Source organism: Accipiter gentilis, chromosome 26 (genome assembly GCF_929443795.1).
Source record: "Accipiter gentilis chromosome 26, bAccGen1.1, whole genome shotgun sequence".
Taxonomy (NCBI): Eukaryota; Metazoa; Chordata; class Aves; order Accipitriformes; family Accipitridae; genus Astur; species Astur gentilis.
The window spans coordinates 9,854,832-9,873,329 of NC_064905.1; the positions used below are offsets into that span (position 1 = coordinate 9,854,832).

The 18,498-nt window shown below is 41.3% G+C and overlaps 2 protein-coding genes across 2 annotated transcripts in view; one reads left to right on the top strand and one right to left on the bottom strand.

The window, feature by feature from the left end:
- Nucleotides 1-18,498, top strand: part of GABRB2 (gamma-aminobutyric acid type A receptor subunit beta2) — a 617,197-nt gene that overhangs the window by 528,593 nt on the left and 70,106 nt on the right. The window lies entirely within an intron of this gene.
- LOC126050797 (uncharacterized) overlaps nt 1-18,498 on the bottom strand; it is a 920,783-nt gene that overhangs the window by 413,686 nt on the left and 488,599 nt on the right. The gene's annotated exons all lie outside the window — the stretch shown is intronic.

Below are 18,498 nucleotides of genomic sequence, written 5' to 3' on the forward strand. Positions count from 1 at the left end.
TTAGAGCAACACATGCCACTCTAGCTTTTACTATAAAAGTTTTTAAAAGAGCTTACTAACATAAAAATTACAGTTCTGCCTAGAAAAAACATTACCTCCTGGTACTAAAGGTATTTGCAGAATAACAGCATCGGAAAGAGACTAAAGAATGTTCTGGTTTTTAATATATGGACTTTATACATATAACAATATCAGGTCTATAGTCTGCTTTCCCTGAACAGTAAGCTCAGCATTTTTATGCAGGCAGCGTTTTGACCTGATACTGTTAAGAAAAGAACAAATGAGTTTATGAAGTAGAAGAATGCAAATACTGAAGTACAAGAACTGACAGGATAACTCAGGGGTAAGTGGAGTCTACTTCTTCATATGTACAAAAGTAGACAGATATAACAAGTCAAATTCAAGAGTTTATGTTCTAGAATTCTAAAGTTGTCCCTGCTTTTTCATCTAGAAGTTCAGTTTCTTCTTTCCATTCTCTATTATTATGTACTGTTGCTGCATTCAATCAAGTCTAAATCATGCTCCTGCCCACAGTTGGTTACATCCAGTAGTTGATGGAGATCTCAATAATGGAGATTTTGACAAGCAATATATGAAGGTTACTAATCACACTGCAGTAAGTACATGTTGTAGAATGACCAAAATATGCATAATACCTTCATCCTTTTCAGTATCTCAGGGCAACAAGATGCAGGGAAAAAAAATCATAAAATGTCACTGTCATCACTACCTATTGCAATGCAATGAAAGGTGACTTTGGTATTTCTTATAGAAATGTTAACTAGTAAGACCATTTCCCAAGTTTTTATTCACATTGTAGGGTGAAATCTTAACTATCTTTTAAATTCAAGCCCTCTGTACTTTTATGAATCTACCACTGGTTCTGATTTAAGTAGGTTTTTAGCCTTTTTTATACATGCTATGTTAATTTAGCTATTTACTACCTATCACAATGTGTGATCTGTTTAATAACCTGTTTAGAAAATACTAATTTAAATTCTGTGTATTATAATAATTACTGTAACTAGAGTCTTCAAGATGTTACTTGAAAGCAACTCAGGCAAAACTGAGTAGCATATCTGCCACTGGGATTGCTGGTAGCCAGAGCAAGAGCACACATAGAACTGCAATCGTTAAAGTATTAATTGTCAGCTGTAAAACAATTCAGAAAGAGACTTTTTTGCATGATGTACAAAATGAAGGGAATTAGGCGTAGCTGAGATTATTGTTAATGGAGTGTGAGATTGCTCAAATGTTTGCTCACTAGCTGGGAATGGACCTTGGGTGACAAGACTTAAGATCAAACCTTTACAATTCACAGCCCTGCTCTTACATTAAATGGTCCATTTCCTTTGAACTTAAAGAAGATGCCAATTTCTTATACAATTTATTACAAAATGTGAAATGTTTTTATAGCAATAAATGTAATATGGTCATGACTTGGTGTGTTGTTGAGAGACAAAAACAGAGGCAGAGGAGTGGATTTCCTATTGTCATCTGTGAGTGGCAGACTCATGTTTTCCGAGGCCACTCCTCTACCTAGTAGCCCGCGCTATAGGAATGCTTATCTTAAAAACTAAGTAACAAATTTATCTGAATGTGCAAGGGCTCTGAGCATATATGGAAAAGGGCCAGACAGATTATGGTTAAGCAAATCTGGAAGACCTGTAGACATTCCTGAATTCAAAGCCAAGAATTAATTTCACATTTTCTCACCACAGCTTCTGCAAAACCGTTCTACTATGTATTTTGCCCTGACAGCTGGGCCTAGGATGAGAAATGGCATATAGTTAAGGGAGGGTCCTTTTAAGAAGGGGAATGAAGGAAGGATTGCTTATGATCTCCAGCAAAATAGCCCCTAAAAGCTCTAGAGTGGTGGAGTCCCTGCTGTGTCAGGGGATGAGAGAAGTGGAAGACAATCCCTCTCTAAGTAGCTTCTAGGCTGTAACCAAAAACAATTACTTCAGTCAAAAGAAAGAAAGAATCCAGATTTGCATGGCTGCCTTAAATAATTCTACAGCTAGACCTGCAATCTGTTAATTCTGTTGTGCGGTAGATAACAAAAAAACGGCCCAATAGATGATTTACCTGGGGAGTTTGCAACATAGAGGAAAAGCTTGCCTGATCCTAGAGGAGAGAGAAAGCTGAAACAAGCAGCAACAAAAGGCAGTGTCAGGCGAGGCCTGGCCTCTGCATCCCAGCTGGCTCCACAGCTTTATAAAGCTCTCCCCTGGTACCCCTCCTCCTGGGTGGCAATGCTACCATCCCTCTCCCAAAGCAGATGCTGCCGTAGTTCAGGACCTACTATTCACCGCTAAACAGTGTGATCTCTTCTATGCTCCTGGGTAAGCAGTGACCATGAACTATCTCGTGTTAAAAAGATGGTGAACAGGGCACTTCCCTTTGATCATGAGGTAAATTAGCTCAGACTATCAATCCGTTTGGGAAGTAGGATCTAGAGTTAAAAAACATTATTTTTTTCCAATGAAGGCAAGCCTACAGTAAGAAAGCAAGCCCTCCAATGAATTTATTTGCAAGAGGGGAAGTGTATTTACTAAATGGGTTATTTAGACCTAACTGGATTTCCAAGATAGCTTGGTTTTATTTCAAGACATATTTAATAATACTGTCAAGATGTAGGTTCCATTAGTTCTAATGTGAACGCTTCACAACAGAACAGGTGTCTCACTTTTTAATGTATCCTCTGGTGATATTCAACATTCCATACACTTGGAGAAAACACTAAAATTCATGGTTCTTTGTGAAATTACTGCATACTTTTTATTTTGATCTATGATATTATTATAATAATGATACTGCATATGCAACAGTGCTTTTGTTGTCCCACAAATGGGGTTCATTTACCTAGTGTGCAAGGAAATATTGCACAGAGTTGAGGTATTTTCAAATTAATTTCATTGATGAGCATGAACGGTTGCCTATCTCAAGACAGCACACCCTTGTCTCAAAAATTCTCACATTTATACACTTAACTACTACATATTCATTTTTATTTTCCTTAATGATTGGTTCTTTCTTCTTTGCCCCTCACGTAAATTAGTGCGCAGACTCTGTCTTCTTCCTTCGTTGTCTTCTTTTGAGTATGTGGTATCATTTGAGTAGGTGGTCAATGAGTTGGTGGTCGCGATGTCCTCCGGTAGGAATTATCTTCTTAGTCTGTCTTGACAGTTCCAAGTGGTTCTTCAAAGTTTATTGACCAGACCACAATCCATTACCTTTTCTTACATAAATATAAAGCTTCATTGTCTAGTAGTTAGTTCCTAAACCCTAAATTGTATCTAGTTATTGTTTCCCTGTTTTAAATATTAACTGATGGGGGCTGTACACAGGACTTTAGCGGCTCCCTGGTTATTTCAATCATATTATACATATTAATTGATAACACTTTGAGCTATACAGAGCTATACCTATGTGACAAACTGAAGGTGGCATCTCATATAGAGGTGAACAGGAGCTGACTTACCAGGTCTGTTGGCTGAGTAACAGATGCAATCCCAGGCTGCTTGCAATGGCCAGTGAAGAGCCATCCGTCATCCTCTCAACAGAGACCAGTTGTTGGGGTGGGGTGGGGGGGTTAATACAAGGTGCAGGAAACGCATGCACATGTCTACTCATTGTTTGTGTCTGTCTTAGCACAGCAAGTTGGAGATGTGGTCTTTGACAGTTATAGCTGATTATCTGCTTGATATCAGCAATAACTGTTCGGGCTAAAATCCAGAATTATTCGGGTGGGATAGAGGGAGGAATCCAGTTTGTTCTCTTTTCTTATATATCTCAGAAATGCAAAACCAGGTTTTAAACTATATAGAGATAGGTATGCATTGTGGTCCAGCACAGAAACCGCTTTTCTCAAGGGTGAATTGCGTATATTTTGCCACTTTGTTGGCTGATGCTGCAATGTTTAATTCATTTGTTTGATTGCCATTTGAGGTGGTGTGCGAGTACAGAGCTATTTGCCTTAGGAGTAAGGTGACTGCAGGCAGGATGTGGCATGATTAGGTACTTGTAAGCAGCACTGATAAGTAAAAATATAAACGCGGAGACAAGAGACTCTTGAAGATAATGATCACAGAGGGTGGGATTTAGAGAGCTGACCAAATAACACTGAAGATCTATAAAGTACTTTTGACATTGCCGGTGACTGGAACTTGCTGCAGTTATCAGTACATGAGAAAACTGTGAAAAGAACTTGCTGCCCGGCTCTTTAATGTAACACCTGATTATTCTCAGCTACATAAACAAGACTGAGATTGAATAGAGTCTGAATCATTATTTTTCCAAAAATATCAGAGGGGTAGCCATCTGTTGCCTGAAGTCATTGCAGGCGATGGTTATTTATCCACCATCCCCAGTGCAGCTACTGAAGTAGGCTCCCACCTCCAGGCATACTTTGCAGATTTCTTCCCGTGTTAGTGCCAAAAGAACTTGTGTGGTTATTGTGTTCTTCAACAGGAGAGCAGAGCTCTATAAATTATCGTCATTGTAACTAAAAGGTCAATTCTTGGCTCCACAGAAACTGAATTTTGACCTTGACTTCATAGAAACCAAGTCATTAGCTGTAAAAAACGAGTAAAGTATGCGTCCATGTATGTTCTCAGTTAAGTATGGAGGACTGAAGAATGGCCCCACACTTGTAGTAGGCTAAAATGATTTTCTTTTAATCTTGTTTTGAGAGGAGATAATGCTGTAAAGATTCAAATATGATTTCTCAAAAATTTTGAACATATATAAATTATGGGAATCTGTTCTTAAGATCCTTTGCTCCTTTTCATAATCTTCAGTTTCACAGTAAGGAGGTAATATAGTCCAGAGACATCAAAGAGCCAGAATTGTGCTTGCAGCTATTAGCTCTCAGATGATAAAAAACCCAAAGCTAAAATTTACAGTCCAAAGTAATCTAACTCTCCAGCACCTTTCAATAAAGAAGTCCAAGTACACACCAAATAAATATTTTAATTCCTAATACTGATTTGGAAGGCAGCTTATTTAAAAGGAATATTCTGGCACCAAGCGTGCATTTGACTTGCGTTCATTTAAAATTTAGACTGATTTGCACTTTCTTGAGATTACTTCACATAACTGGTTATTTGTGATATATCATAGTTTCACAGAAATGTAAGACAGTAAAGCATCTCAAGGGAGAATCTGATCTCTTTGCAGTAAGGAGTTACAGACGATCCACATCAGCTATTTGTCTACCCAACTCTTTATTAATAAACAAAAAACAAAGAAAAAAAAAACCTGCAAGAAGTGAGACTACCACTACAGTGGGGCTTGCTTGATGAGAACCTGCTTACTGGACTTGTGAAGATTCATCCACCATCCACCATAGAAATAAAGCTTTTCTTTATGTTTACTCTATAGAAATATATCACAATAATGGTAGGGATTCAGAGCAAGCTTATTTGTTGTGATAAATGACAAGACTTCCATGGTGTTCAAAGCATTATCACAATCCATTTCATACCTCATCTGTTATTATAAGCATAAAATGTGCAAATGTTCTCCACCGCTGTAAATGTCAGCATGCTGGGGGCAAATGCTTTGATTTTCTATCAGCAAATAATGTTAAATTATATAGTGTTTAATCACGCTTAGTGCAAGGGATGAACTTTAAAGAGTTTGTTTCAAATCATTCCATCTTCAGTTCTTCTGGAAATGGACATCATCATTTCTAAAATCCTGAAGATAACTTCCCCAGCTTGGAGGCTTCATGATGGTTCAAGGCTGATGGTAGAACGCTGAAATACAAAACCGTTTAGACATCAAAATTATTTTGATTGAGGCAATCAGGTATTTGAGCATAGAATTTGAAAGTTAACTTTGAAAATCAGAACCCTCATATAAAATAATTCTGGCATCTTTTAGGACAGTGAAGTTATTTACATTTATAGAAGAGTCTACATTACCTGGTATGACACAACCTCAAAACTGTTAACTTCTAAATAAAGCAGTTGCATTTACCAGACCAGATTGTAAGTGGTTGGAAGGTAGGAGTGCTCCGCTGGAGTAACTGGAGGTCTGTGGCTTTATATGTGTGGAGAATCTCACCTACACTCTCCACCTGCTCTTTCTGAAAGGAAAAGTGCAGGTAAAGGTATGGATGCAATACATGGAGGACACTTTTACAGGGGGTAAGAGAATATACATCTTCAAATCCCAACGACGTAGTAAAAGGTAATACTGCTAGTATCTTAGCAACCAGAGAAACTAAAAGACAAGCTGTACAGGGAAATCAGCTATAGCCTGTCTTTAAGAGCTCTCTCTGGTTTATATTTATTATGTGTTTCTGAAACTGGATTTTTAATCACAGCATTTGAAAATACAGAATTTTTTGTTGGAGGGCTTCATCATTTTTGGTTTCTGCTGAGGGGAGCTACATTTAAATATTTGGATCAGTAATCACTAATTTATTAAAGCAATTTCATTAGCACATACTAGACTTGAAGGGCAGGTTAGAAGAGACAGTAGAATTCTCTTGTGAAAGGAGGGGTAGGTGCTGTGCTGGAGGGAGTGCCCTGCCACCCTCTGGGGTCAATGGCAAAGCCTCTACTGAATTCAACGGCATAGAGACAGGTCCTGCATGTACTAAGAAACAGGAAAGTCTTTGATATTTTTTATTTTTTCCCAATTAAATAGGCTTCATCATTTTCACTACAGTCTAGATTTTCTGGATTTCTGTATCACCCCCAGTATATAGAAATTGATAATTTTTTTCTAAATCAGCTGAAATAGAAACATGTACTTCATAGCAGTCATGTGGCTTATGGCAAAAGTTTTTTATCATGATGCAGAATTAATATGAGATCAGTTCATTTTCAAAACGTCAGCTTTCCGTACAATGCTTTTGCTATAAAAATGCAGAAATCTTGAAGCAAAATGGAATTTGCAGAGTTAGTAAAATACTAGGATAATAGATGCAGATAAATGTCAGTGCATCAAAGCTCCATATTCACTTTGTTGCTCTTCTATTGTAAGACTTTCAGCACCTATTGCTTGCTATTATTCCTATCATCATTAACCTTCATGATAATGACCACAAACATCAAAAGTTTGGAAACTATTTCATTGAAAGTATGTCCTTAGATATGCTCTATTTGTTACATGTAATAATGTTTTATTCTCATACTGGAAAGTTACAATCACCTAAAAAAAAGGCAGGAAATAGGTTAAAGTGCAAATTAGTTGTGTTTGATAAAATGCAGATAGTCAAAGTCAACGGTTTACGGGCAAACCTCTGTTTTGCAACTTACTTAGATATGCTGTTCAGTGGTAAATGAAAATCCTTTTAAAGCTTGATAAAGGATAGGAAATTATTCAGAATCCCCTAAATGCTCACATTCAAGAAATATTTTGTCTTCTTAATACTGTTTATATATCTCTAATCCATTGTCAGTATCAAAAAGATGTTTCAGCTCACAAAAGGCAAAGCAGAGAATTTATTGTAAAAATATTTATTAGCTTGTGTATAGTTCTTTCTTTGTTAAGACACTAATAGTTCAACTCTGCTAAATAATAAGATATTTGGGAAGAGGAAAGTGAACAATTCGCCTGTATTTCTGAAAAAGAAACTGTATATAAGTGGTTTCAAACAACTTTCAGTAAGACTTAAGCTCTATGTATTGAAACTATCTGCCTTTCACCAACAGTAAGGTCTTACAGGTCTTGTTATTTACTGAACATCCATCCTTCTCCAGGCCTTTCGGGGCCTTTTTTTTGTTACCTGACTTGGAGCTGACTCAAGGGCATTTTTAATTAGCATCCTGAGGTTAAGAAGTCACTTGCTGGCTACCCAGGCTTTCCTGAGCCAGCCCCGAGGGATGCTCTTCCCTCAGCGCAGAGCTCCCAGGGTCAGAGAGATGCAGGTGCCAGTAGCAAAATGGATAATGTGCTGCTAAAACAAAAAGAAACCAGACTTTGGGCAGTGTGTATTTTTCTAGACCTAACTGTGGAACAGATGGCTTAATAGTCTTTTCTTCTGCAACAGCATTCTTAAACAAAACCAACATACGTAAATACCCTAAACCAACCGGGGTGAGGCTGCCTCGCCAGCTGACGTCCCCCGAGGTGGTCTGGCCCTGAGGAAAATAAACACGCTGCTTCAGGGTTCATCGGTTGCAGGTGCCGTTCAGTGACTCTGGCAGAGCTAGATACCTTCCAGGAGGCGGGGAGCAGTCTTTCTGTGGTTGCTCTCCCAGTCTGTAAGCGGAAATAATACTCCTTTGCCCTACCTGGCACAAGTGATATGAGAACAAGCATGCTTTAAGTCATCGGTGGCTGGGATGCTGGCAGTCAGAAGAGGGCAGGAAAGTTGGTGCCAAATGTAGAGAGAACCAGATCAGATTCATCAGGAGAAATCTCTGCTATTGTATGGTGGTTCCTTGCAACCTTATGGGAACAGCAATTATTTCAAAGGGAGATCTGAACAGATTCACAAAGTGCAAGTTTTAAACATCATTAATTTCAATACTTAACACCTCAGAAGATAAACTGGAATTATCCTCTTGCGCAAGTACAAATATTGATCATCACTGCTTCGTGTCCTGCCAGTCTAGCAGCTGACATCCATGGCATTCAAATTCCTTTAAGTCTTGCCAGTCAATATTAACGAGACACTAAATACTCAGACTGCGCCTGTCCATTAGAGTAAATTGACTAGTTTATTGTCTTCATGGTCTTTTGAAGAGTGATAAGCACCAGCTTTGAACAACTTCTTGGAGAAGATTTCTTGATTATAGCTTTTGAATCCGTTCTGGGAGGTGGCTGACAGCTGTCCTTTCTGGCTTGGAAACAGTCAAATTAGACTGACTGCTAATGGATGATGCTACTCGGAGAAAAAGCTTATGTGATGTGATAGCATATGATGCCTCGATCCTTTATTTGAACTGTAAGGCAAAGATCGTCAGGAGACATTAGTAGGAGAGATAAGTGATGTGTTAATACCTGGAGGTTACCTACCGTTAATAGCAGAGTGAGCTGCTTAGTATTACCCGAGATGTTCTTAATGGACAAGACAAAAGGTCTCATTTAAAATAATTCTCCCGAGTTTCCACTCAGGGCAACAGGCAAGTAAGCAAGGGGGGTAATTCAAACTAGCGTGCTGATTTGGCACTCCTGCCGATGCTACTCTCTCTTCCAGGGAAACTGTGAAGAGTCCTGGTTTTCAGGTATTAAGTAGCGAGCCTTTGGGGTGAGAATCTCAGTCCTGTCATGCAAGGTACTAAAGGTCTTTTTCTTCTGGGATCGGCTATGAAAGGAGATGACCATTAATTGAGGATTCGAACTGTGAAATACTGAGAAATATTCCCCATCTATTTTAGTACTATCCATGTGCCTTTTCTTTTTTTTTTTCTTCAGCAAGAATGACTTTCTGCAGACTTCTGCTGCACCTGAAAACACAGATTTTTACCTGCTCACCTACACTGGGAACAATCCCAAGCTTTCCAGAAAGGGAATTCTTATAAGGCAGCCAGACGGGCAGCAGCAGTGTTACAAAGGGTTTCATCTGGGCTTTTGTGCTTTTATTTTTATATATATATATATATATATATAAAGAATAGATAGAAAAGAAATGACTGCATAAGGAGGTTTGATATCCCTAAATAAATGTGAGGTAAGACATGCTGAGCCCACAGCACAGTTTCTCTGGACTCACACTCGGCCACAATCTTCTTCGTGAGCGCTGAGAGCACCCTGCTGCTTCCCGAGCCAGAACCTGCTGGAGGGGAGGGAAAGAGAGGTAGAAACTTCAAAGATGAGCTCGCAGTGGCCATAAACAAGGCATCCTTGTTTGTGAATGTAGGCCCGTCTCAGAGGGAAAAAAGCTACCAAGTTTTGCACCTTGTTCTCAGTTTTTACAGATTTCTCTTTCTGGGTCACTGTTCCTTGCACGGATGCAGCCCAGCTTTATATAAGCTTTGTGAAATGAGGTCTCTCCTCATTAATTTTTCACTTGCAATCCCCATCCATTTCTTTTCCTTTGCCTTCTGATTCTTCTGCTTGGATGTTTTCCTTCTGCTTCTTATTTCTGAAGGAGGTATCTAGACATGAAAAGCAATAACAGAACAGAGCTGTGCTAATTAGCAGCTGCTTTAAGCTATTGTTTACCCTGCACAGGAACACATCTCGAATCAATGCCAATTCGGATCACAAAAATGTTGCTAGAGCGAGCCAGGCCAAAGCCTTGAAAGCCCATTGACAGCCCCTTTTCAAACTCACAATTTTGCTGCAGATGAACCCCACTGAGACATTTGCCAGCTCCATAGGTTCCTGCCTGCAGGGAAATTCTAAGAAACACATTTCTCATGGATTTCATGTAAGTGGAACACCTTGTGACCACTCTGAGTCAATGTAGCATCCTCACTATTTCAAAACAGGGAAGAAAGAAATCAGGAAATGCTTGTTTTAAGAAAAAGAAGAAAAAAAAAAAAAAAGAAAAAAAAAAGGAAAGAAGCAAAATTATGTGAAAAAAATAAAAGGGTGTTTGCCCTTATCACCCTTTTCCCTGCCCTAAAGCTCTAATATTAGCTATTATGGTTCCAGCTACTGGGAAGGAGCCAGAAAAAAATATGCCTGTTCTGATTAAGGACCCATATTGTCAGAATTGACCCCTCTGTCCTGGGTTCACAAGCACATACGTACACACATATGTTTCTCTTTTGTATGCAGGCCCTTGGCTCCACTGTACGTGTGGGGTTTTAACTAATCTTCCTGAATGTGAGTGTTACAAAGACGATGCGCTCTTCAGATCAGCTGTACTCCATTTCAGTGCAGGCAGGAAAACAAGGAATTAGCTACATCTTCAATAAATGCAGTTCAAGTTAGAAGTTTTGAAAATTTTTTTTTGGATCAGCTATGAATATCGTTGCTCATGCAAATATATGAATTTGTTCTGATTTCCGTGAAAACAACATGGAAGGATTTGCATTGACTTTATGAACTAGTTTAGTTATGAACTAAATCATAACTGGTGAAGAGTATAATTTGAGCTTGCTTGCAGTTCATAACAAACCTACAATGATTTGCAAAAAAAAAAAAGCCTCTATCAAAATGAAAGCAGGATGTTTGGCTGAAGTCACTGCATCAACATTACAAGCTCTCATTTGTTCATCAGACTGAGGTATGACAGTGTCACCTAGCAACTTTTTAAGGGCATTCAGACTTGACAGTGCTGAACTCTATAGAAAAGCCTATAAATAAATTAATTTACAAATTAATACTTTTTATTAGTGTCAAAAACATCACATTTGACATTAAAAAATTAACACTGTACAGGAGGAAAGGAACCAAAACATAATTTTCATCCTGGCAGTTATGTAGTGGGAGGATTTAAACTAAGTAATCATGAAATACTGTAACCTTGGGAAGCAAAGGTGTGCACTTCCAATATCCCTGCTTTGAAATATATATATGCATACCCATAAGATTTATATACATATATGTATGAATGTATCTATGTATATTATTTTAGATATAAGTTCCATGTTTTTCCAGGTACTTATGTTAACAAAGAGAAAGATTAATCTGTTAAATTTTGCCCATACTATTTAATACCTCCTAGTACGTACAATTCCTAATTCTTCAGTAAGTTCATAACCTCCCCTGCTCTGCCAGCCCACCTGAAGATCGAGGCATGGAGCACCATGCTGGTCTGTAGTAACTTCCCTTTGAATTGCTGCTGCCAGAATGGAGCAGATAATTCTCTGTCTAGGGAACAGCTTAGGCAAAATTAACAGACATGATGGTCAGCAAAACTTAGGCTGATTTTGGCTGATGGGTCAGCTGTGGTAAGGATCATGTCAACCACCCAGTCTCTTTGGTCTGTGGATTAAAATTAGGAAAAAGCAGAATTAATAAAAGCTAAATTAGGCCTAGTAATCTGTAAGGGGGAGTCTCGAGTAGTCCAACGTCAGAGAGGCAGGTGTAGGCCTGCCTCTGCGCAGCTGGGAAGAGAAAGTGTCCCTTGCGGTGATTTGCTGGGTTGGATTTGAATTATTAAAAGCTTTCACAGAAGAAAAGAAATTTAGACAGGGAACTTTCCTGAGAATTATCAGACATGTAATGCATCAGTGCATTTGCTAAAAGTAAGGGAAACAGAAGTTGCAAATATTCTGGAAAAAGAGACAAGTGGGTACCTACTGCATTGCATTGTCTGCCTATTTGTGATATTTTCTCTTTACCTACACGGCCTCTGTGGGTGAATTAGTTGGTCCCTGCATGTGTGCTCACCTCTGGCTGTTTCCCAGTTTACACTTCCAGCTGTTCATCACCCTCCAGGTCACACAAAGGGACTTCGCCAAGGCGGGGGAAAGAGTAGGTGCTAACGGGATCTGCCTGCAGACTTGTCTGAACAGGCTAATCCAAAATAGATCTAAGAAGCTTAACAGGGCTTTAAATCAAACCTGAGCCTGGAAAAGAGGAATCACTTTGAGTGTTTAAAAAAAAAAATAAATACTTTAATAGTGGAGAGAGTGGAAAAAATGCTTTACAGGAATTCATTAATGGCTCTACCCCAAAACCTTTCCTTTCTGCTTTCCTCCTGTCTCCTGTGACCTTTGGGCTTAACCTGCATTAAAACTGAGAATCGGCAGGTTGGAATACCTGGCTGCTCGAAAGCAGCACAGCTCCTCTGGGCTCAGCAGGACCAATCATTCTTACCCTGTGCGTGATACCTCTGCTGCCTTTCATTTTCTTTCACAAGCATACCTCAAATTTGATAAAGGGGCAAACAGCTCCCGCACACTCCCTTCCCTGGCGTGGCGCTGGTTAGTGGGTGGAGAGGGGGAAGTTTAGCCAGGCAGGGCAGCCTGCTGCCTGCCTACGCACCAACAGCCAGACAAGCGTCAGAGCTTTATTTCTGTTAGATTTAATTTCTCGATCCTCGTGGCTATCTTATTTGTACATCGAAGGACCGGGGTAGGTGTTGCTGACTATTTTGGCACCAACCTACTTCTTTTCCATACATTGATAAACACAGGTCCCAGTCGCACTCTTCTTTCCCTTCCCACCTGAGTGTCAGAGGAAAAGGTTCCCAATTGCCTGGACAAAGTTGCCAGTGGCAGCAGCCAGAAAGTCTAGCCATGAGGCTTTCTTCTGCTTCTGGGAGGACTCTGATTTCCTCAGCTTCCAAGAAAACCGATGGCAGCTGGATGACCCAGGAGCCTGGCTGGCAGTCAGGTCCAGGCTGCTCGGCGGGCGAGTGGATGGGCATGAGTGGGTGGTTGCCTTTGGTGCCCACTGACCCAGGACAAACAGACATTTTGTTAAACGTCATTGGCACAGCTAGTCCTCTTTCAGCAACCTGAAATAAATTTCAGATTTCGTGATATCTGCTTCAGCATTCAGGTGCTCATGGTGCTGGGTTCATCCTGCTCATGCAGGGATGAGAGCATCTCACCCATGTCCTGCTCTGCACAGCCCCACAGAGCCTGAGGACCAGAAGAAACAAGCAAGAAAAAGAAAGGACAGACTGAGGAGCTGATTCCTCAGCAGGAGAACAACACGCTGTGTTTTGCAGCATAGTCAGTGGGACGTGGTACTCTGATGTGCCCGGGAAGGTAAGCATGGGCTACGTTGAATGGAACTGGGAGAGCGAGCCCAAGCTCGTGGCAGGACTTTTACAGAGCAAGCTGCCTCCGGCAGCAGCTTGAGGAATCACAAAAAAAGCCACTGACTTCTGACACCCAGGCCTGCTCTGTGGGGGCAACACGGCTTTGTGCATGTTTGTAAACCCACCGGGCTGCCCCGTGGTTCCTCCCCACCACAGGAAGGGACGGTGGGATCAGACTTGTAGGGTAGCAGATTTTACTCCCAGATTCACTCAACAAACATATTTGAAGATACCAATTATTCCTGGAGTGTTATATCATTTTCATTTCTATTTTTGTCAATCTTTCTTACCGCAGCCAAGCGATGAGCAGAGCTGAGATAGCACATTCAGCACAGAGCTGCAGGTTTGCAGGGCACACCGAATGCCGACACTCCTGCGTGCCAGGCCTGCAAAGTGGGGCGAGGGTGGCAGTGTCTAGGGGGTGTCTAGTGCAAGATAAAAGCACTGTTACTACCACAGTCATTAAATAGAATTTTTTTCCCTTAAGAGCACATATTATATGCCACAAAGTCTGACACCAATGTATACACATCTGTTTATGCTGCAAAGTTCCCGTAGCTTCATGAAACAAAAGTTTCATTGAGCAATTTCCTTCTTACTCTGGCTATTTAACAAACATATATAATGACTTACGGTAATTAAAAACTATCTAATTCTGGCATTGCTGTAGCCAGTCAGAACATTTCCTAATCCACAGGCTAGGATGAAACCAAACCAGATCAGAGAGGCAATTCATGCTCACCATGATGCTTTCCCTCTCCCCGTTGTGTCCTCGGTTCCTTTCCGGACACGGGATACTTTTCATGAGAGAGAATGAGCAACTCGTTTTGTCTTAAAGTCACCAAGCAATGCAGATTGCAGTGCAAAGAACTGAACAGCAAAAGCCTTGCTGCTTCAAAACAGAGTGCAATGAAAGGTAAAGTGAAAATCCACCCCCCCACACACCGATAACTGGTCCCCGTAGGCATCGAGGTTTTTCTGTTATCTTTTTTTTGCTCTCTGTAGGTGGGAGCAGCCTGGGACTGAGCAGAGGGCACCAGAACAAAGTGGTTTGCGACAGACAGCAGTGGAGGGCTCCCCTTGGGATTGCAAAGAGCGTAACACAGGATCCAGCAAAAGAAACAGTGAAAAACATAGTTTATTTGACTTTTTTTTCTGACAAACTAATTAATCACTGAGGGAATCTCTCTGTATGGCATTTGATCTGGCTTTCCAGAGTTTTCGGTTCCACCTTCCATCTGTAATAGAAACTCTCTCTGCCTTTTTTTTTTTTAAAGTAAGCTTTCTCTTTCTCACTTCACCCTATCTTTCACTGACACAATAAAGTAAATTTTTCTACTTTTTTTATCATTACATTTCTCCACAGCTACTGGAGAAAAGCAGTGTTGAAGCGAAGTTATAACCCCAATGGAAGTTTGGCTTTCTTCATCAGAGGGTGGTTCCCATTTAGGAGACAAACGGCTTCATTTCAGAGGAAAAGACTTTGATTTGTTGTATAAACACTTTGCAACCCCTAGGCTGAAGAGGTGATGAGCTCCAGTTTAATATCTTCTCTCATGGTTATGTCATAGCACCAGGTACTTGTGTTTCATCTCATTCATAGAAGAAAAGCAGCAAGTGTGCAGAGAAAATACAGCATTGATAAAACAATTGTTGGTGGGTGGGAAACAAGCAGGAACACCCTGCGCTGTGCCTAGCTGAAGGCACCTCTTGTGGGCTGATGTGCACCAACCGAGCGGTGGGAACGGAGATGTCCGGAAGGCAAAGCAAGCCCGACATGCCTTCATCTCCAGGCGTTGTGTGCACAACAGCAACAGAATATCAGTTTCTGTTCTAAATGGCTAAAAACTCTTTGTATTAATCAAATCAATGCAAATTATGTAATTTAGATGACTGGCAGCTGTAATGGGCTGTATGAAGATACTCTGCCAGCTTAAGTAGAATTGGGAACGCAATCAACTCTCAGAGCTGAAGAAACAGCTCACAGCTGAGGTTAAAAGCACAGATGCAAGGCAAACCCCCGTTGAGAATCTCGGGGTGGGGGGCATTAATGGGTCTTTCCAAAAGAGACCTGCTTTTCATGTGTCCCTACTTCTATTCGCTAAAAGCAGGGCTGTACTTGTAGGCATCTAGTGGCTCAGATCAATTCACGATCCCTGATAAACTTGGCTGCAGTGGTGGAAAAGGCTACTCCCTTATACCCCAGCTAAATCCATCACCTATGATTAAGCATATATGGTCCGAAGTATCCTGCCTGCAACCTTATTCACAGCGTGTTTGTGAACATGCTGACATTGCATTTCCATCCGGAGTTACTGATGCTGGGCTGGAGCTGCAGTCAGGTAGCACAGCGGCAGAGGAGATTCATCCGTGAAATTCCCAAGAGAAGGAGTTTCTCCTCGCAGCTATTCCTGCTCTTAGAGGTGCTCCTGTTTGATCCACCTCTGGGCAAAGACACACAGGCTGATTTAATTTGCCAATGACGACAATATCAAGGTCATCCTTTGACTGTGACTTGAAATGGGCTAGGTACTCCTTAGGCTATTTATAACCTACACAGAGGTATTCCTCTGCTTAATCAGTCTCCTGAGGCCATGAGTCACACCGCGGATGGGTTGAGCTCCTACCAGACGCCAGAGGATGAGCAGTTATTCTGGCTCCCGTGCCTTTCCACCTTCCTGCCCGTGTGCCTTGAGGCACAGGACTAAAGGTCTTCTGGAAGCACTGCACCTCCCAGGAGGGTGCAGCCACCACGGGGTTTTAACAGTGGGACAGAAGGAAGTGGAGGGGAGTGTTTGAGGCATTGGCTGATGTGGGAGATGAGGGACTGAATGAGACACCAGCTCAAAAGAAAGATGAATACAGCTGTCTGCTGTGAGCAATCCTTTTTGTCCTTGCAGAGAGGACTCCCACTGTGCTCTGTGTTAGGTAACTCCTGGGGATGAAAAGCTGTGGGAAAATAGTATCTTATGCCAGAGAAGAATTACTTCTTTAGCCACTGTCCTCACCATGAAACATAAGGTGCAGAGATGAAGTCTGTTCCCTGTGCCACTCAGGGCAGTGACTACGATACCCTCAGTTCTCATTTCACTCAAATCTTGTTAATTGAAGGACCATCCATGGGACGCTTCTCCAATTCTAACATCCTAATATTAAGTTCAGCTGAAGCATCAGCCTGTATTTTGCAGACCTCATATACGGTGAAAGGACACACACCCCCAGCTGACCCCATAGCAGTTTCCCTGTGGTTCCGTAAAGGACTAAGAAAAACACTTTAGAGACAAGAAATTGTGTTGAGTTCTCTTACTCCAAGTTAGATTAGCATTTTAACATTGTTTAATTAGATAGTTGCAGGGGTTTTGTATACCAGCTTATAATGTTGGGAAAGTGTATTTTACATTTCACATACAAATAATAAATTGTGCAACACAGATGTTGCCACTAATTGTAATATTTTAAGTGAAGAGGAAAGCATTCTGCTTAGCTTTTACTGAGGTTTATTCCAAGTAGACACAAAAATAAAAATGTGCTTGTCTTTCATGTAAATACCATCTGCAGTATGTTTCTATACCACAACCCAGTGCAAAGCATACCTGCAGCCTGCTATGCTCCTGCGTTATCTTCTTTATGGCGGAAAGCCTGTCGGTACAGAGAAGGTAAATCGGCAGCAATGGTTGTATTGCAGCGTGGCTCTGACATGAAGCATGGCCCCAGCCTGTTTCAGGGGACCTCCCAGACGTGTTTCAGGCTAGAGGTGCCCTTGGCCTGATAGCAGCAGCGCACAGCAACTGTCTGCCTGTAGCCCCGTCTGTATGTCACCCCGCACTGTGGGACAAGCGGTGAGACTGGCACACCGCGGGCCAGAGGAGGAACTGTATCATGACTTGCTGAGCCATGGATACACAAGTTTTATCATTATTTGAGTGGCGTGAAAGCAGTAAACACTGCAGGAAGCAAGCCAAAAGCACCCATTTCCTCTTTACAGCTAGCCTCAATCAACATGCTGCACAACCATGGAGTTTCTTCCTTTTGTAAAAAATAGAAACCCAAGAGAAATAACCCCTAATACTGGCTAATTTATTCTCCCATTCCTGTTTTGTGTTTTCAAAGCACAAAAGATACCAATGTAAATGCCTAACGCCTGAGGAATCAGGCCACACTTGTCACTGGTTACAATTTGCATATACAAGTTTACTTCCAGCAGCAGGGTTACAATGCACGTAAAATAAGAGGCTTAGTTCCATGTCAGACCGTTGCTAGAGTTATTTATGCCCTGGGACCAGTGGCCGGCAGACAGGCATCACTGTTGGGAGGAGGGTGAGCCAGCTCCCACACATTCCTGGCATCGGGTATTCTCATTACCAGAAGCCTTTAAGCTCAGTCCAAGGGCAGAAAAGCAGGACACGCTGCGTGCGTGGCAGCTGAAGAGCCCCTCAGTCGAAGAGGGTGGGACTTCCCCCCTTTCAATGTGGCAGTTTAAGCCTCTCAGAAACATCTAGTCCAAAAGATGTTGCTGCAGTACAACCCCCGGCAGCTTTGCAGGCTGAGTTTCTGCACTTACGCAATTCCCCCTCACCCTCACCAGCTAGCACTGACGCCCTCCTCTTTGGGTTAATGTGACTTGTATTTATCAAAAGTAAAACTGCTGCAAAGGAGCCCCCTCAACTCCCCCCACCTCCTTTGCAATGCAACAGGAAACCAAAGAATAATAAAATTACTGGGTTTTTTAATGGGGAATTTTACATCTAAACCCTTGAATCCACTATTCCTTCCAGATTAATTTTAAAAACGTACCCAAAGCCAAAAAGGCTAAAGCTATGCCTGAAGCCACCTTCAGCTGGTGACAGACCAATGGGCTCTGTGTTCCT